Source organism: Pleurodeles waltl, chromosome 7 (assembly GCF_031143425.1).
Source record: "Pleurodeles waltl isolate 20211129_DDA chromosome 7, aPleWal1.hap1.20221129, whole genome shotgun sequence".
NCBI classification, from domain to species: Eukaryota; Metazoa; Chordata; class Amphibia; order Caudata; family Salamandridae; genus Pleurodeles; species Pleurodeles waltl.
The window spans coordinates 10,919,158-10,937,210 of record NC_090446.1 but is presented as its reverse complement, the minus strand read 5'-3'; the positions used below and the strand labels follow the sequence as shown (position 1 = coordinate 10,937,210).

Here is an 18,053-nt window from a genome sequence, read left to right as displayed (position 1 = left end):
TAGGCCGAGAAGCAACAGCAGAGAGCTTCCTTCCTGCCCCTTCCTGTGCTTCCCACCAACCTCCTAAATTGACCCCTGTAGAGGAGCTAGCTGCCTTGTCCTTCCCAACAACAATTTATCCAGGCACTCACCCCAGACAGCAGGCTCGAAAAGCACAGGCAAGGCTTCTCTGCAGCTCCCCAAAATAGACAGATACGGTGTCTGAGAAGCTGTAGGCCTGGGCAGCGTACTCCTTGAGAGTTTTCATGCTGGCATTGCACAGTGCATTGTTTCACATTCTTGTCTTTGTTTTACCTGTGCTCTCAACGTTGTTGAATAATACATGCTTATTCCTGGGAAAGGAGGCATCCAAGGAAAAACCTAACACATCATTGTGAAAGAGCACCGACGTAGTCGGCAGGATTTGAACCTGCACGGGGACACCCCAATGGATTTCGAGTCCATCGCCTTAACCACTCGGCCACGACTGGTGCCTGCCACTTAAGCGGAGGTTCTCACTCTCACAGCAGTCTTTTTCTTTCCCTCAGTTCACTCTGCTCCACTGCCTTCCCATCTTTGCCTATCCGTTCTACTGCAAAAAACACACTCGGTCCATACCTGCATACTGACGTGACTCAAAGGCACTATTATAAAGTTCATGTTCCTGGCCAGAGAAAAGCAAAAAGGAGGTTGTAAAAGAATGCAGTTATGACACTTTAGGAAAATAATGACACTGTCAGACGCCCCAATAAGGCTACTTCCTTCATGCATCTGATACCTCAGATGGAACTTACTGGCGAGATGATAACTGAAGTTCTTTCCCAATCTCCTTGGCTATTACTCGACATGTGTCTTCTCGACAGCTGGGGTGCACAAGTGGCAGGAGTGCCAGACAGGTAGTCTCATGCCTTCTCCGGCCACTCTTTTGATCCCATTCCCTGCCCAGTGTTTCGCCTTCCTTAGCTCTATTGAGAGTGATAGCTATATTCGGCCTGCTTGTGCAGATGCCATTTAATATGAAGTATAAAATATCACCAAAGGTGAAGTAGCACGTAGTCGGCAGGATTTGAACCTACGCGGGGAGACCCCAATGGATTTCAAGTCCATCGCCTTAACCACTCGGCCACGACTACTTGCTTAAAGCTATGGTCCATTTTCAACGTAGCTCGTTTCTATTTCTGCTGGCGGTCTAGCCTCTGGACAGAAGCAGTCCTTTTCTAGAGAGGAAGGCCACAATGGCAAAAGTTTGAGCCCTCCCAGGCCGCTGACCCTATTAGTCCTGCTTTTGGAGCCTGCATTTATGCCAGAAGGTATTTCAAAGAATTATGGTAAAATACTGTTCACAAAAGGGACAGCGTAGTTGGCAGGATTCGAACCTGCGCGGGGATACCCCAAAGGATTTCTAGTCCATCGCCTTAACCACTCGTCCACAACTACCCACACAAGTGAATCTCAACAGGGCACTTTACCTCCATCCGTAGTCTTTTTTCTTTCCGTTCACTGGACCATTTTCCCTGCTCTCCTATACATAATTCCTATTCCACAGAAGACTTTCTAAAGCGTCTCAAGCTAAAAGCAGGCATGCATGTGAAATTAGCACTCCTTGTATGTTCATGTTTTGAGACGGGGGAAAAAAATCAGGCCGGAAGAGGTGGTAGCTTTAACGTCAGGGAGATGGCAGCCACGATAGGCACCATGGCAAAACTTCTGTCTTGGAGGCCATGAATGGACTCCACAGAGAGACGGGTTGGTCTTTACAGGTATGAAAAGAAGTGCCTCGTCCAATCTAGGGCCTGTGGCTAGGCGTTTCCTGAGCTGAATTCTCCTTGGAGGAGAGTGGGCGTGTTCAGTTTCTCTGCAGACTAGTGCCTGACAGGTGAGGGAGGGGGAGCAGGATGCATTTGGCCTGGGTTCATATCTTTCTTCTGTGGCTTTAATGGTCTTTGCTTCATATTCTGTTTTACTGACTGCTTTGCATAGAGGCTGCTCCCTTGTTCTCCCACGCAGGAGGCCCTGAAGAGGAATCCCAAAAATGTCATCTGACGTAGTCGGCAGGATTTGAACATACTCGTGGAGACGCCAAATGATATCTAGTCCATCGCCTTAACCACTTGGTAACGACTACTTGGCTCTGCAAGCGGTGCCCCTTTCAACATAGCCCTTCATGTCTTCACAGGCAACCTCACTGGCTCCAGTCATTCCGCTCTGCTCCTTCCTCTTCCTCAGCAATCCTTTGCACTGGCAAGGTGCTTCTCAAAAAACAAATATAGGCACTCCTGCCAATCCACAAGTATTCCGAAGGCTTTGCTGAGTCCCTCTGCAGCCCTTCTTCTTTATAGCACATCAACTGCTGACCTTTGTTTGCCCTAAGGCTTCTGCTTCCATATTGGAGTCATCCCAGTCTTTGGTGATCCCAGCCGTCAGCCCAGCACCTCAGTTGAGCCTTTGAAAGGCTGTCAGGCCCTGCTCCTCTTTCTGTCTTGATATTCTAGCCACATTACTTAATAGGTGAGTGGAGGCGGGCCCAAGAGAGGGTAGTCTCTATGCAAATGAAGTGCTTGGGCATACCTGGGAGTGTCCTTCTGCAAGCCATTCAGCCTCCTGGCTGGTGGCAGGTTTGTTGAGGAGAGCAAGGCCGTGTTGGGCCAGTCCCAAAGCAAAGGCGAGCTCCTTCAGCAGGAGTCCATTTATGCGAGGGACCCTAAGTTACTCAGGCATATATAATAATCACCTTTAGCCCTTATAGAGAGGTTTTGGCCGATCGGGGCCAAAGGGGCGGTGGGGTCAGAAGGCTCAGGGTAAGGGCCTCAGTAGCCTCACCTCTCTTGTTGCCCTAGGTTGCACTGTGGTCTGGGACCTGGCCAAACGCCAATCCTTTTTAACCACACCTGCAGCTCTGCCTAGGCCGAGAAGCAACAGCAGAGAGCTTCCTTCCTGCCCCTTCCTGTGCTTCCCACCAACCTCCTAAATTGACCCCTGTAGAGGAGCTAGCTGCCTTGTCCTTCCCAACAACAATTTATCCAGGCACTCACCCCAGACAGCAGGCTCGAAAAGCACAGGCAAGGCTTCTCTGCAGCTCCCCAAAATAGACAGACACAGTGTCTGAGAAGCTGTAGGCCTGGGCAGCGTACTCCTTGAGAGTTTTCATGCTGGAATTGCACAGTGCATTGTTTCACATTCTTGTCTTTGTTTTACCTGTGCTCTCAACGTTGTTGAATAATACATGCTTATTCCTGGGAAAGGAGGCATCCAAGGAAAAACCTAACACATCATTATGAAAGAGCACCGACGTAGTCGGCAGGATTCGAACCTGCGCGGGGATACCCCAATGGATTTCTAGTCCATCGCCTTAACCACTCGGCCACAACTACCCACACAAGTGAATCTCAACAGGGCACTTTACCTCCATCCGTAGTCTTTTTTCTTTCCGTTCACTGGACCATTTTCCCTGCTCTCCTATACATCATTCCTATTCCACAGAAGACTTTCTAAAGCGTCTCAAGCTAAAAGCAGGTATGCATGTGAAATTAGCTCTCCTTGTATGTTCATGTTTTGAGACGGGGGAAAAAAATCAGGCCGGAAGAGGTGGTAGCTTTAACGTCAGGGAGATGGCAGCCACGATAGGCACCATCGCAAAACTTCTGTCTTGGAGGCCATGAATGGACTCCACAGAGAGACGGGTTGGTCTTTACAGGTATGAAAAGAAGTGCCTCGTCCAGTCTAGGGCCTGTGGCTAGGCGTTTCCTGAGCTGAATTCTCCTTGGAGGAGAGTGGGCGCGTTCAGTTTCTCTGCAGACTAGTGCCTGACAGGTGAGGGAGGGGGAGCAGGATGCATTTGGCCTGGGTTCATATCTTTCTTCTGTGGCTTTAATGGTCTTTGCTTCATATTCTGTTTTACTGACTGCTTTGCATAGAGGCTGCTCACTTGTTCTCCCACGCAGGAGGCCCTGAAGAGGAATCCCAAAAATGTCATCTGACGTAGTCGGCAGGATTTGAACATACTCGTGGAGACGCCAAATGATATCTAGTCCATCGCCTTAACCACTTGGTAACGACTACTTGGCTCTGCAAGCGGTGCCCCTTTCAACATAGCCCTTCATGTCTTCACAGGCAACCTCACTGGCTCCAGTCATTCCGCTCTGCTCCTTCCTCTTCCTCAGCAATCCTTTGCACTGGCAAGGTGCTTCTCAAAAAACAAATATAGGCACTCCTGCCAATCCACAAGTATTCCGAAGGCTTTGCTGAGGCCCTCTGCAGCCCTTCTTCTTTACAGCACATCAACTGCTGACCTTTGTTTGCCCTAAGGCTTCTGCTTCCATATTGGAGTCATCCCAGGCTTTGGTGATCCCAGCCGTCAGCCCAGCACCTCAGTTGAGCCTTTGAAAGGCTGTCAGGCCCTGCTCCTCTTTCTGTCTTGATATTCTAGCCACATTACTTAATAGGTGAGTGGAGGCGGGCCCAAGAGAGGGTAGTCTCTATGCAAATGAAGTGCTTGGGCATACCTGGGAGTGTCCTTCTGCAAGCCATTCAGCCTCCTGGCTGGTGGCAGGTTTGTTGAGGAGAGCAAGGCCGTGTTGGGCCAGTCCCAAAGCAAAGGCGAGCTCCTTCAGCAGGAGTCCATTTATGCGAGGGACCCTAAGTTACTCAGGCATATATAATAATCACCTTTAGCCCTTATAGAGAGGTTTTGGCCGATCGGGGCCAAAGGGGCGGTGGGGTCAGAAGGCTCAGGGTAAGGGCCTCAGTAGCCTCACCTCTCTTGTTGCCCTAAGTTGCACTGTGGTCTGGGACCTGGCCAAACGCCAATCCTTTTTAACCACACCTGCAGCTCTGCCTAGGCCGAGAAGCAACAGCAGAGAGCTTCCTTCCTGCCCCTTCCTGTGCTTCCCACCAACCTCCTAAATTGACCCCTGTAGAGGAGCTAGCTGCCTTGTCCTTCCCAACAACAATTTATCCAGGCACTCACCCCAGACAGCAGGCTCGAAAAGCACAGGCAAGGCTTCTCTGTAGCTCCCCAAAATAGACAGATACAGTGTCTGAGAAGCTGTAGGCCTGGGCAGCGTACTCCTTGAGAGTTTTCATGCTGGCATTGCACAGTGCATTGTTTCACATTCTTGTCTTTGTTTTACCTGTGCTCTCAACGTTGTTGAATAATACATGCTTATTCCTGGGAAAGGAGGCATCCAAGGAAAAACCTAACACATCATTGTGAAAGAGCACCGACGTAGTTGGCAGGATTTAAACCTGCACGGGGACACCCCAATGGATTTCGAGTCCATCGCCTTAACCACTCGGCCACAACTACTCACGAGGGGTGGCTGCCACTTAAGCTGAGGTTCTCACTCTCACAGCAGTCTTTTTCTTTCCCTCAGTTCACTCTGCTCCACTGCCTTCCCATCTTTGCCTATCCGTTCTACTGCAAAAAACACACTCGGTCCATACCTGCATACTGACGTGACTCAAAGGCACTATTATAAAGTTCATGTTCCTGGCCAGAGAAAAGCAAAAAGGAGGTTGTAAAAGAATGCAGTTATGACACTTTAGGAAAATAATGACACTGTCAGACGCCCCAATAAGGCTACTTCCTTCATGTATCTGATACCTCAGATGGAACTTACTGGCGAGATGATAACTGAAGTTCTTTCCCAATCTCCTTGGCTATTACTCGACATGTGTCTTCTCGACAGCTGGGGTGCACAAGTGGCAGGAGTGCCAGACAGGTAGTCTCATGCCTTCTCCGGCCACTCTTTTGATCCCATTCCCTGCCCAGTGTTTCGCCTTCCTTAGCTCTATTGAGAGTGATAACTATATTCGGCCTGCTTGTGCAGATGCCATTTAATATGAAGTATAAAATATCACCAAAGGTGAAGTAGCACGTAGTCGGCAGGATTTGAACCTACGCGGGGAGACCCCAATGGATTTCAAGTCCATCGCCTTAACGACTCGGCCACGACTACTTGCTTAAAGCTATGGTCCATTTTCAACGTAGCTCGTTTCTATTTCTGCTGGCGGTATAGCCTCTGGACAGAAGCAGTCCTTTTCTAGAGAGGAAGGCCACAATGGCAAAAGTTTGAGCTCTCCCAGGCCGCTGACCCTATTAGTCCTGCTTTTGGAGCCCGCATTTATGCCAGAAGGTATTTCAAAGAATTATGGGAAAATACTGTTCACAAAAGGGACAGCGTAGTTGGCAGGATTCAAGCCTGCGCGGGGATACCCCAATGGATTTCTAGTCCATCGCCTTAACCACTCAGCCACAACTACCCACACAAGTGAATCTCAACAGGGCACTTTACCTCCATCCGTAGTCTTTTTTCTTTCCGTTCACTGGACCATTTTCCCTGCTCTCCTATACATCATTCCTATTCCACAGAAGACTTTCTAAAGCGTCTCAAGCTAAAAGCAGGCATGCATGTGAAATTAGCACTCCTTGTATGTTCATGTTTTGAGACGGGGGAAAAAAATCAGGCCGGAAGAGGTGGTAGCTTTAACGTCAGGGAGATGGCAGCCACGATAGGCACCATGGCAAAACTTCTGTCTTGGAGGCCATGAATGGACTCCACAGAGAGACGGGTTGGTCTTCACAGGTATGAAAAGAAGTGCCTCGTCCAATCTAGGGCCTGTGGCTAGGCGTTTCCTGAGCTGAATTCTCCTTGGAGGAGAGTGGGCGCGTTCAGTTTCTCTGCAGACAAGTGCCTGACAGGTGAGGGAGGGGGAGCAGGATGCATTTGGCCTGGGTTCATATCTTTCTTCTGTGGCTTTAATGGTCTCTGCTTCATATTCTGTTTTACTGACTGCTTTGCATAGAGGCTGCTCCCTTGTTCTCCCACGCAGGAGGCCCTGAAGAGGAATCCCAAAAATGTCATCTGACGTAGTCGGCAGGATTTGAACATACTCGTGGAGACGCCAAATGATATCTTGTCCATCGCCTTAACCACTTGGTAACGACTACTTATCTCTGCAAGCAGTGCCCCTTTCAACATAGCCCTTCATGTCTTCACAGGCAACCTCACTGGCTCCAGTCATTCCGCTCTGCTCCTTCCTCTTCCTCAGCAATCCTTTGCACTGGCAAGGTGCTTCTCAAAAAACAAATATAGGCACTCCTGCCAATCCACAAGTATTCCGAAGGCTTTGCTGAGGCCCTCTGCAGCCCTTCTTCTTTACAGCACATCAACTGCTGACCTTTGTTTGCCCTAAGGCTTCTGCTTCCATATTGGAGTCATCCCAGGCTTTGGTGATCCCAGCCGTCAGCCCAGCACCTCAGTTGAGCCTTTGAAAGGCTGTCAGGCCCTGCTCCTCTTTCTGTCTTGATATTCTAGCCACATTACTTAATAGGTGAGTGGAGGCGGGCCCAAGAGAGGGTAGTCTCTATGCAAATGAAGTGCTTGGGCATACCTGGGAGTGTCCTTCTGCAAGCCATTCAGCCTCCTGGCTGGTGGCAGGTTTGTTGAGGAGAGCAAGGCCGTGTTGGGCCAGTCCCAAAGCAAAGGCGAGCTCCTTCAGCAGGAGTCCATTTATGCGAGGGACCCTAAGTTACTCAGGCATATATAATAATCACCTTTAGCCCTTATAGAGAGGTTTTGGCCGATCGGGGCCAAAGGGGCGGTGGGGTCAGAAGGCTCAGGGTAAGGGCCTCAGTAGCCTCACCTCTCTTGTTGCCCTAGGTTGCACTGTGGTCTGGGACCTGGCCAAACGCCAATCCTTTTTAACCACACCTGCAGCTCTGCCTAGGCCGAGAAGCAACAGCAGAGAGCTTCCTTCCTGCCCCTTCCTGTGCTTCCCACCAACCTCCTAAATTGACCCCTGTAGAGGAGCTAGCTGCCTTGTCCTTCCCAACAACAATGTATCCAGGCACTCACCCCAGACAGCAGGCTCGAAAAGCACAGGCAAGGCTTCTCTGCAGCTCCCCAAAATAGACAGATACAGTGTCTGAGAAGCTGTAGGCCTGGGCAGCGTACTCCTTGAGAGTTTTCATGCTGGCATTGCACAGTGCATTGTTTCATATTCTTGTCTTTGTTTTACCTGTGCTCTCAACGTTGTTGAATAATACATGCTTATTCCTGGAAAAGGAGGCATCCAAGGAAAAACCTAACACATCATTGTGAAAGAGCACCAACGTAGTCGGCAGGATTTGAACCTGCGCGGGGTCATCCCAATAGATTTTGAATCCATCACCTTAACCACTCGGCCACGAGTACTCACGAGGGGTGGCTGCCACTTAAGCTGAGGTTCTCACTCTCACAGCAGTCTTTTTCTTTCCCTCAGTTGACTCTGCTCCACTGCCTTCCCATCTTTGCCTATCCGTTCTACTGCAAAAAACACACTCGGTCCATACCTGCATACTGACGTGACTCAAAGGCACTATTATAAAGTTCATGTTCCTGGCCAGAGAAAAGCAAAAAGGAGGTTGTAAAAGAATGCAGTTATGACACTTTAGGAAAATGATGACACTGTCAGACGCCACAATAAGGCTACTTCCTTCATGCATCTGATACCTCAGATGGAACTTACTGGCGAGATGATAACTGAAGTTCTTTCCCAATCTCCTTGGCTATTACTCGACATGTGTCTTCTCGACAGCTGGGGAGCACAAGTGGCAGGAGTGCCAGACAGGTAGTCTCATGCCTTCTCCGGCCACTCTTTTGATCCCATTCCCTGCCCAGTGTTTCGCCTTCCTTAGCTCTATTGATCCTGATAGCTATATTCGGCCTGCTTGTGCAGATGCCATTTAATATGAAGTATAAAACATCACCAAAGGTGAAGTAGCACGTAGTCGGCATTATTTGAACCTACGCGGGGAGACCCCAATGAATTTCAAGTCCATCGCCTTAGCCACTCGGCCACGACTACTTGCTTAAAGCTATGGTCCATTTTCAACGTAGCTCGTTTCTATTTCTGCTGGCGGTCTAGCCTCTGGACAGAAGCAGTCCTTTTCTAGAGAGGAAGGCCACAATGGCAAAAGTTTGAGCCCTCCCAGGCCGCTGACCCTATTAGTCCTGCTTTTGGAGCCCGCATTTATGCCAGAAGGTATTTCAAAGAATTATGGGAAAATACTGTTCACAAAAGGGACAGCGTAGTTGGCAGGATTCGAAACTGCGCGGGAATACCCCAATGGATTTCTAGTCCATCGCCTTAACCACTCGGCCACAACTACCCACACAAGTGAATCTCAACAGGGCACTTTACCTCCATCCGTAGTCTTTTTTCTTTCCGTTCACTGGACCATTTTCCCTGCTCTCCTATACATCATTCCTATTCCACAGAAGACTTTCTAAAGCGTCTCAAGCTAAAAGCAGGCATGCATGTGAAATTAGCACTCCTTGTATCTTCATGTTTTGAGACGGGGGAAAAAAATCAGGCCGGAAGAGGTGGTAGCTTTAACGTCAGGGAGATGGCAGCCACGATAGGCACCATTGCAAAACTTCTGTCTTGGAGGCCATGAATGGACTCCACAGAGAGACAGGTTGGTCTTTACAGGTATGAAAAGAAGTGCCTCGTCCAATCTAGGGCCTGTGGCTAGGCGTTTCCTGAGCTGAATTCTCCTTGGAGGAGAGTGGGCGCGTTCAGTTTCTCTGCAGACTAGTGCCTGACAGGTGAGGGAGGGGGAGCAGGATGCATTTGGCCTGGGTTCATATCTTTCTTCTGTGGCTTTAATGGTCTTTGCTTCATATTCTGTTTTACTGACTGCTTTGCATAGAGGCTGCTCACTTGTTCTCCCACGCAGGAGGCCCTGAAGAGGAATCCCAAAAATGTAATCTGACGTAGTCGGCAGGATTTGAACATACTCGTGGAGACGCCAAATGATATCTAGTCCATCGCCTTAACCACTTGGTAACGACTACTTGGCTCTGCAAGCGGTGCCCCTTTCAACATAGCCCTTCATGTCTTCACAGGCAACCTCACTGGCTCCAGTCATTCCGCTCTGCTCCTTCCTCTTCCTCAGCAATCCTTTGCACTGGCAAGGTGCTTCTCAAAAAACAAATATAGGCACTCCTGCCAATCCACAAGTATTCCGAAGGCTTTGCTGAGGCCCTCTGCAGCCCTTCTTCTTTACAGCACATCAACTGCTGACCTTTGTTTGCCCTAAGGCTTCTGCTTCCATATTGGAGTCATCCCAGGCTTTGGTGATCCCAGCCGTCAGCCCAGCACCTCAGTTGAGCCTTTGAAAGGCTGTCAGGCCCTGCTCCTCTTTCTGTCTTGATATTCTAGCCACATTACTTAATAGGTGAGTGGAGGCGGGCCCAAGAGAGGGTAGTCTCTATGCAAATGAAGTGCTTGGGCATACCTGGGAGTGTCCTTCTGCAAGCCATTCAGCCTCCTGGCTGGTGGCAGGTTTGTTGAGGAGAGCAAGGCCGTGTTGGGCCAGTCCCAAAGCAAAGGCGAGCTCCTTCAGCAGGAGTCCATTTATGCGAGGGACCCTAAGTTACTCAGGCATATATAATAATCACCTTTAGCCCTTATAGAGAGGTTTTGGCCGATCGGGGCCAAAGGGGCGGTGGGGTCAGAAGGCTCAGGGTAAGGGCCTCAGTAGCCTCACCTCTCTTGTTGCCCTAAGTTGCACTGTGGTCTGGGACCTGGCCAAACGCCAATCCTTTTTAACCACACCTGCAGCTCTGCCTAGGCCGAGAAGCAACAGCAGAGAGCTTCCTTCCTGCCCCTTCCTGTGCTTCCCACCAACCTCCTAAATTGACCCCTGTAGAGGAGCTAGCTGCCTTGTCCTTCCCAACAACAATTTATCCAGGCACTCACCCCAGACAGCAGGCTCGAAAAGCACAGGCAAGGCTTCTCTGCAGCTCCCCAAAATAGACAGATACAGTGTCTGAGAAGCTGTAGGCCTGGGCAGCGTACTCCTTGAGAGTTTTCATGCTGGCATTGCACAGTGCATTGTTTCACATTCTTGTCTTTGTTTTACCTGTGCTCTCAACGTTGTTGAATAATACATGCTTATTCCTGGGAAAGGAGGCATCCAAGGAAAAACCTAACACATCATTGTGAAAGAGCACCGACGTAGTTGGCAGGATTTAAACCTGCACGGGGACACCCCAATGGATTTCGAGTCCATCGCCTTAACCACTCGGCCACAACTACTCACGAGGGGTGGCTGCCACTTAAGCTGAGGTTCTCACTCTCACAGCAGTCTTTTTCTTTCCCTCAGTTCACTCTGCTCCACTGCCTTCCCATCTTTGCCTATCCGTTCTACTGCAAAAAACACACTCGGTCCATACCTGCATACTGACGTGACTCAAAGGCACTATTATAAAGTTCATGTTCCTGGCCAGAGAAAAGCAAAAAGGAGGTTGTAAAAGAATGCAGTTATGACACTTTAGGAAAATAATGACACTGTCAGACGCCCCAATAAGGCTACTTCCTTCATGTATCTGATACCTCAGATGGAACTTACTGGCGAGATGATAACTGAAGTTCTTTCCCAATCTCCTTGGCTATTACTCGACATGTGTCTTCTCGACAGCTGGGGTGCACAAGTGGCAGGAGTGCCAGACAGGTAGTCTCATGCCTTCTCCGGCCACTCTTTTGATCCCATTCCCTGCCCAGTGTTTCGCCTTCCTTAGCTCTATTGAGAGTGATAACTATATTCGGCCTACTTGTGCAGATGCCATTTAATATGAAGTATAAAATATCACCAAAGGTGAAGTAGCACGTAGTCGGCAGGATTTGAACCTACGCGGGGAGACCCCAATGGATTTCAAGTCCATCGCCTTAACCACTCGGCCACGACTACTTGCTTAAAGCTATGGTCCATTTTCAACGTAGCTCGTTTCTATTTCTGCTGGCGGTATAGCCTCTGGACAGAAGCAGTCCTTTTCTAGAGAGGAAGGCCACAATGGCAAAAGTTTGAGCTCTCCCAGGCCGCTGACCCTATTAGTCCTGCTTTTGGAGCCCGCATTTATGCCAGAAGGTATTTCAAAGAATTATGGGAAAATACTGTTCACAAAAGGGACAGCGTAGTTGGCAGGATTCAAGCCTGCGCGGGGATACCCCAATGGATTTCTAGTCCATCGCCTTAACCACTCAGCCACAACTACCCACACAAGTGAATCTCAACAGGGCACTTTACCTCCATCCGTAGTCTTTTTTCTTTCCGTTCACTGGACCATTTTCCCTGCTCTCCTATACATCATTCCTATTCCACAGAAGACTTTCTAAAGCGTCTCAAGCTAAAAGCAGGCATGCATGTGAAATTAGCACTCCTTGTATGTTCATGTTTTGAGACGGGGGAAAAAAATCAGGCCGGAAGAGGTGGTAGCTTTAACGTCAGGGAGATGGCAGCCACGATAGGCACCATGGCAAAACTTCTGTCTTGGAGGCCATGAATGGACTCCACAGAGAGACGGGTTGGTCTTCACAGGTATGAAAAGAAGTGCCTCGTCCAATCTAGGGCCTGTGGCTAGGCGTTTCCTGAGCTGAATTCTCCTTGGAGGAGAGTGGGCGCGTTCAGTTTCTCTGCAGACAAGTGCCTGACAGGTGAGGGAGGGGGAGCAGGATGCATTTGGCCTGGGTTCATATCTTTCTTCTGTGGCTTTAATGGTCTCTGCTTCATATTCTGTTTTACTGACTGCTTTGCATAGAGGCTGCTCCCTTGTTCTCCCACGCAGGAGGCCCTGAAGAGGAATCCCAAAAATGTCATCTGACGTAGTCGGCAGGATTTGAACATACTCGTGGAGACGCCAAATGATATCTTGTCCATCGCCTTAACCACTTGGTAACGACTACTTATCTCTGCAAGCAGTGCCCCTTTCAACATAGCCCTTCATGTCTTCACAGGCAACCTCACTGGCTCCAGTCATTCCGCTCTGCTCCTTCCTCTTCCTCAGCAATCCTTTGCACTGGCAAGGTGCTTCTCAAAAAACAAATATAGGCACTCCTGCCAATCCACAAGTATTCCGAAGGCTTTGCTGAGGCCCTCTGCAGCCCTTCTTCTTTACAGCACATCAACTGCTGACCTTTGTTTCCCCTAAGGCTTCTGCTTCCATATTGGAGTCATCCCAGGCTTTGGTGATCCCAGCCGTCAGCCCAGCACCTCAGTTGAGCCTTTGAAAGGCTGTCAGGCCCTGCTCCTCTTTCTGTCTTGATATTCTAGCCACATTACTTAATAGGTGAGTGGAGGCGGGCCCAAGAGAGGGTAGTCTCTATGCAAATGAAGTGCTTGGGCATACCTGGGAGTGTCCTTCTGCAAGCCATTCAGCCTCCTGGCTGGTGGCAGGTTTGTTGAGGAGAGCAAGGCCGTGTTGGGCCAGTCCCAAAGCAAAGGCGAGCTCCTTCAGCAGGAGTCCATTTATGCGAGGGACCCTAAGTTACTCAGGCATATATAATAATCACCTTTAGCCCTTATAGAGAGGTTTTGGCCGATCGGGGCCAAAGGGGCGGTGGGGTCAGAAGGCTCAGGGTAAGGGCCTCAGTAGCCTCACCTCTCTTGTTGCCCTAGGTTGCACTGTGGTCTGGGACCTGGCCAAACGCCAATCCTTTTTAACCACACCTGCAGCTCTGCCTAGGCCGAGAAGCAACAGCAGAGAGCTTCCTTCCTGCCCCTTCCTGTGCTTCCCACCAACCTCCTAAATTGACCCCTGTAGAGGAGCTAGCTGCCTTGTCCTTCCCAACAACAATGTATCCAGGCACTCACCCCAGACAGCAGGCTCGAAAAGCACAGGCAAGGCTTCTCTGCAGCTCCCCAAAATAGACAGATACAGTGTCTGAGAAGCTGTAGGCCTGGGCAGCGTACTCCTTGAGAGTTTTCATGCTGGCATTGCACAGTGCATTGTTTCATATTCTTGTCTTTGTTTTACCTGTGCTCTCAACGTTGTTGAATAATACATGCTTATTCCTGGAAAAGGAGGCATCCAAGGAAAAACCTAACACATCATTGTGAAAGAGCACCAACGTAGTCGGCAGGATTTGAACCTGCGCGGGGACATCCCAATAGATTTTGAATCCATCACCTTAACCACTCGGCCACGAGTACTCACGAGGGGTGGCTGCCACTTAAGCTGAGGTTCTCACTCTCACAGCAGTCTTTTTCTTTCCCTCAGTTGACTCTGCTCCACTGCCTTCCCATCTTTGCCTATCCGTTCTACTGCAAAAAACACACTCGGTCCATACCTGCATACTGACGTGGCTCAAAGGCACTATTATAAAGTTCATGTTCCTGGCCAGAGAAAAGCAAAAAGGAGGTTGTAAAAGAATGCAGTTATGACACTTTAGGAAAATGATGACACTGTCAGACGCCACAATAAGGCTACTTCCTTCATGCATCTGATACCTCAGATGGAACTTACTGGCGAGATGATAACTGAAGTTCTTTCCCAATCTCCTTGGCTATTACTCGACATGTGTCTTCTCGACAGCTGGGGAGCACAAGTGGCAGGAGTGCCAGACAGGTAGTCTCATGCCTTCTCCGGCCACTCTTTTGATCCCATTCCCTGCCCAGTGTTTCGCCTTCCTTAGCTCTATTGATCCTGATAGCTATATTCGGCCTGCTTGTGCAGATGCCATTTAATATGAAGTATAAAATATCACCAAAGGTGAAGTAGCACGTAGTCGGCATTATTTGAACCTACGCGGGGAGACCCCAATGAATTTCAAGTCCATCGCCTTAGCCACTCGGCCACGACTACTTGCTTAAAGCTATGGTCCATTTTCAACGTAGCTCGTTTCTATTTCTGCTGGCGGTCTAGCCTCTGGACAGAAGCAGTCCTTTTCTAGAGAGGAAGGCCACAATGGCAAAAGTTTGAGCCCTCCCAGGCCGCTGACCCTATTAGTCCTGCTTTTGGAGCCCGCATTTATGCCAGAAGGTATTTCAAAGAATTATGGGAAAATACTGTTCACAAAAGGGACAGCGTAGTTGGCAGGATTCGAAACTGCGCGGGAAAACCCCAATGGATTTCTAGTCCATCGCCTTAACCACTCGGCCACAACTACCCACACAAGTGAATCACAACAGGGCACTTTACCTCCATCCGTAGTCTTTTTTCTTTCCGTTCACTGGACCATTTTCCCTGCTCTCCTATACATCATTCCTATTCCACAGAAGACTTTCTAAAGCGTCTCAAGCTAAAAGCAGGCATGCATGTGAAATTAGCACTCCTTGTATCTTCATGTTTTGAGACGGGGGAAAAAAATCAGGCCGGAAGAGGTGGTAGCTTTAACGTCAGGGAGATGGCAGCCACGATAGGCACCATTGCAAAACTTCTGTCTTGGAGGCCATGAATGGACTCCACAGAGAGACAGGTTGGTCTTTACAGGTATGAAAAGAAGTGCCTCGTCCAATCTAGGGCCTGTGGCTAGGCGTTTCCTGAGCTGAATTCTCCTTGGAGGAGAGTGGGCGCGTTCAGTTTCTCTGCAGACTAGTGCCTGACAGGTGAGGGAGGGGAGCAGGATGCATTTGGCCTGGGTTCATATCTTTCTTCTGTGGCTTTAATGGTCTTTGCTTTATATTCTGTTTTACTGACTGCTTTGCATAGAGGCTGCTCCCTTGTTCTCCCACGCAGGAGGCCCTGAAGAGGAATCCCAAAAATGTCATCTGACGTAGTCGGCAGGATTTGAACATACTCGTGGAGACGCCAAATGATATCTAGTCCATCGCCTTAACCACTTGGTAACGACTACTTGGCTCTGCAAGCGGTGCCCCTTTCAACATAGCCCTTCATGTCTTCACAGGTAACCTCACTGGCTCCAGTCATTCCGCTCTGCTCCTTCCTCTTCCTCAGCAATCCTTTGCACTGGCAAGGTGCTTCTCAAAAAACAAATATAGGCACTCCTGCCAATCCACAAGTATTCCGAAGGCTTTGCTGAGGCCCTCTGCAGCCCTTCTTCTTTACAGCACATCAACTGCTGACCTTTGTTTGCCCTAAGGCTTCTGCTTCCATATTGGAGTCATCCCAGGCTTTGGTGATCCCAGCCATCAGCCCAGCACCTCAGTTGAGTCTTTGAAAGGCTGTCAGGCCCTGCTCCTCTTTCTGTCTTGATATTCTAGCCACATTACTTAATAGGTGAGTGGAGGCGGGCCCAAGAGAGGGTAGTCTCTATGCAAATGAAGTGCTTGGGCATACCTGGGAGTGTCCTTCTGCAAGCCATTCAGCCTCCTGGCTGGTGGCAGGTTTGTTGAGGAGAGCAAGGCCGTGTTGGGCCAGTCCCAAAGCAAAGGCGAGCTCCTTCAGCAGGAGTCCATTTATGCGAGGGACCCTAAGTTACTCAGGCATATATAATAATCACCTTTAGCCCTTATAGAGAGGTTTTGGCCGATCGGGGCCAAAGGGGCGGTGGGGTCAGAAGGCTCAGGGTAAGGGCCTCAGTAGCCTCACCTCTCTTGTTGCCCTAGGTTGCACTGTGGTCTGTGGTCTGGGACCTGGCCAAACGCCAATCCTTTTCAACCACACCTGCAGCTCTGCCTAGGCCGAGAAGCAACAGCAGAGAGCTTCCTTCCTGCCCCTTCCTGTGCTTCCCACCAACCTCCTAAATTGACCCCTGTAGAGGAGCTAGCTGCCTTGTCCTTCCCAACAATTTATCCAGGCACTCACCCCAGATAGCAGGCTCGAAAAGCACAGGCAAGGCTTCTCTGCAGCTCCCCAAAATAGACAGATACAGTGTCTGAGAAGCTGTAGGCCTGGGCAGCGTACTCCTTGAGAGTTTTCATGCTGGCATTGCACGGTGCATTGTTTCACATTCTTGTCTTTGTTTTACCTGTGCTCTCAACGTTGTTGAATAATACATGCTTATTCCTGGGAAAGGAGGCATCCAAGGAAAAACCTAACACATCATTGTGAAAGACCACCGACGTAGTCGGCAGGATTTGAACCTGCGCAGGGACACCCCAATGGATTTCGAGTCCATCGCCTTAACCACTCGGCCACGACTCCTCACGAGGGGTGGCTGCCACTTAAGCTGAGGTTCTCACTCTCACAGCAGTCTTTTTCTTTCCCTCAGTTCACTCTGCTCCACTGCCTTCCCATCTTTGCCTCTCCGTTCTACTGCAAAAAACACACTTGGTCCATACCTGCATACTGACGTGACTCAAAGGCACTATTATAAAGTTCATGTTCCTGGCCAGAGAAAAGCAAAAAGGAGGTTGTAAAAGAATGCAGTTATGACACTTTAGGAAAATAATGACACTGTCAGACGCCACAATAAGGCTACTTCCTTCATGCATCTGATACCTCAGATGGAACTTACTGGCGAGATGATAACTGAAGTTCTTTCCCAATCTCCTTGGCTATTACTCGACATGTGTCTTCTCGACAGCTGGGGTGCACAAGTGGCAGGAGTGCCAGACAGGTAGTCTCATGCCTTCTCCAGCCACTCTTTTGATCCCATTCCCTGCCCAGTGTTTCGCCTTCCTTAGCTCTATTGAGACTGATAGCTATATTCGGCCTGCTTCTGCAGATGCCATTTAATATGAAGTATAAAATATCACCAAAGGTGAAGTAGCACGTAGTCTGCAGGATTTGAACCTACGCTGGGAGACACCAATGGATTTCAAGTCCATCGCCTTAACTACTCGGCCACGACTACTTGCTTAAAGCTATGGTCCATTTTCAACGTAGCTCGTTTCTATTTCTGCTGGCGGTCTAGCCTCTGGACAGAAGCAGTCCTTTTCTAGAGAGGAAGGCCACAATGGCAAACGTTTGAGCCCTCACAGGCCGCTGAGCCTATAAGTCCTGCTTTTGGAGCCCGCATTTATGCCAGAAGGTATTTCAAAGAATTATGGGAAAATACTGTTCACAAAAGGGACAGCGTAGTTGGCAGGATTCGAATCTGCGCGGGGATACCCCAATGGATTTCTAGTCCATCGCCTTAACCACTCGGCCACAACTACCCACACAAGAGAATCTCAAAAGGGCACTTTACCTCCATCCGTAGTCTTTATTCTTTCCGTTCACTGGACCATTTTCCCTGCTCTCCTATACATCATTCCTATTCCACAGAAGACTTTCTAAAGCGTCTCAAGCTAAAAGCAGGCATGCATGTGAAATTAGCACTCCTTGTATGTTCATGTTTTGAGACGGGGGAAAAAAATCAGGCCGGAAGAGGTGGTAGCTTTAACGTCAGGGAGATGGCAGCCACAA

The 18,053-nt window shown here is 49.3% G+C and overlaps 17 non-coding genes across 17 annotated transcripts; all 17 read right to left on the bottom strand.

The window, feature by feature from the left end:
* Positions 1-388: 388 nt before the first annotated feature.
* On the bottom strand, positions 389-473 carry TRNAS-CGA (transfer RNA serine (anticodon CGA)). Its single transcript has one exon. It is a non-coding gene; the product is annotated as a tRNA-Ser (tRNA).
* Positions 474-1,030: 557 nt separating this feature from the next.
* On the bottom strand, positions 1,031-1,112 carry TRNAS-UGA (transfer RNA serine (anticodon UGA)). The gene has a single exon. It is a non-coding gene; the product is annotated as a tRNA-Ser (tRNA).
* A 222-nt stretch (positions 1,113-1,334) lies between these two features.
* Positions 1,335-1,416, bottom strand: TRNAS-AGA (transfer RNA serine (anticodon AGA)). Its single transcript has one exon. It is a non-coding gene; the product is annotated as a tRNA-Ser (tRNA).
* A 1,852-nt stretch (positions 1,417-3,268) lies between these two features.
* TRNAS-AGA (transfer RNA serine (anticodon AGA)) lies at positions 3,269-3,350 on the bottom strand. The gene has a single exon. It is a non-coding gene; the product is annotated as a tRNA-Ser (tRNA).
* A 1,852-nt stretch (positions 3,351-5,202) lies between these two features.
* TRNAS-CGA (transfer RNA serine (anticodon CGA)) lies at positions 5,203-5,284 on the bottom strand. Its single transcript has one exon. It is a non-coding gene; the product is annotated as a tRNA-Ser (tRNA).
* Positions 5,285-5,854: 570 nt separating this feature from the next.
* On the bottom strand, positions 5,855-5,936 carry TRNAS-UGA (transfer RNA serine (anticodon UGA)). The gene has a single exon. It is a non-coding gene; the product is annotated as a tRNA-Ser (tRNA).
* A 222-nt stretch (positions 5,937-6,158) lies between these two features.
* TRNAS-AGA (transfer RNA serine (anticodon AGA)) lies at positions 6,159-6,240 on the bottom strand. Its single transcript has one exon. It is a non-coding gene; the product is annotated as a tRNA-Ser (tRNA).
* Positions 6,241-8,744: 2,504 nt separating this feature from the next.
* On the bottom strand, positions 8,745-8,826 carry TRNAS-UGA (transfer RNA serine (anticodon UGA)). Its single transcript has one exon. It is a non-coding gene; the product is annotated as a tRNA-Ser (tRNA).
* Positions 8,827-9,048: 222 nt separating this feature from the next.
* On the bottom strand, positions 9,049-9,130 carry TRNAS-AGA (transfer RNA serine (anticodon AGA)). Its single transcript has one exon. It is a non-coding gene; the product is annotated as a tRNA-Ser (tRNA).
* A 1,852-nt stretch (positions 9,131-10,982) lies between these two features.
* TRNAS-CGA (transfer RNA serine (anticodon CGA)) lies at positions 10,983-11,064 on the bottom strand. The gene has a single exon. It is a non-coding gene; the product is annotated as a tRNA-Ser (tRNA).
* Positions 11,065-11,634: 570 nt separating this feature from the next.
* TRNAS-UGA (transfer RNA serine (anticodon UGA)) lies at positions 11,635-11,716 on the bottom strand. The gene has a single exon. It is a non-coding gene; the product is annotated as a tRNA-Ser (tRNA).
* A 222-nt stretch (positions 11,717-11,938) lies between these two features.
* On the bottom strand, positions 11,939-12,020 carry TRNAS-AGA (transfer RNA serine (anticodon AGA)). The gene has a single exon. It is a non-coding gene; the product is annotated as a tRNA-Ser (tRNA).
* A 2,504-nt stretch (positions 12,021-14,524) lies between these two features.
* TRNAS-UGA (transfer RNA serine (anticodon UGA)) lies at positions 14,525-14,606 on the bottom strand. Its single transcript has one exon. It is a non-coding gene; the product is annotated as a tRNA-Ser (tRNA).
* Positions 14,607-14,828: 222 nt separating this feature from the next.
* Positions 14,829-14,910, bottom strand: TRNAS-AGA (transfer RNA serine (anticodon AGA)). Its single transcript has one exon. It is a non-coding gene; the product is annotated as a tRNA-Ser (tRNA).
* A 1,855-nt stretch (positions 14,911-16,765) lies between these two features.
* TRNAS-CGA (transfer RNA serine (anticodon CGA)) lies at positions 16,766-16,847 on the bottom strand. The gene has a single exon. It is a non-coding gene; the product is annotated as a tRNA-Ser (tRNA).
* A 570-nt stretch (positions 16,848-17,417) lies between these two features.
* TRNAS-UGA (transfer RNA serine (anticodon UGA)) lies at positions 17,418-17,499 on the bottom strand. Its single transcript has one exon. It is a non-coding gene; the product is annotated as a tRNA-Ser (tRNA).
* Positions 17,500-17,721: 222 nt separating this feature from the next.
* Positions 17,722-17,803, bottom strand: TRNAS-AGA (transfer RNA serine (anticodon AGA)). Its single transcript has one exon. It is a non-coding gene; the product is annotated as a tRNA-Ser (tRNA).
* Between the last annotated feature and the right edge of the window lie 250 nt (positions 17,804-18,053).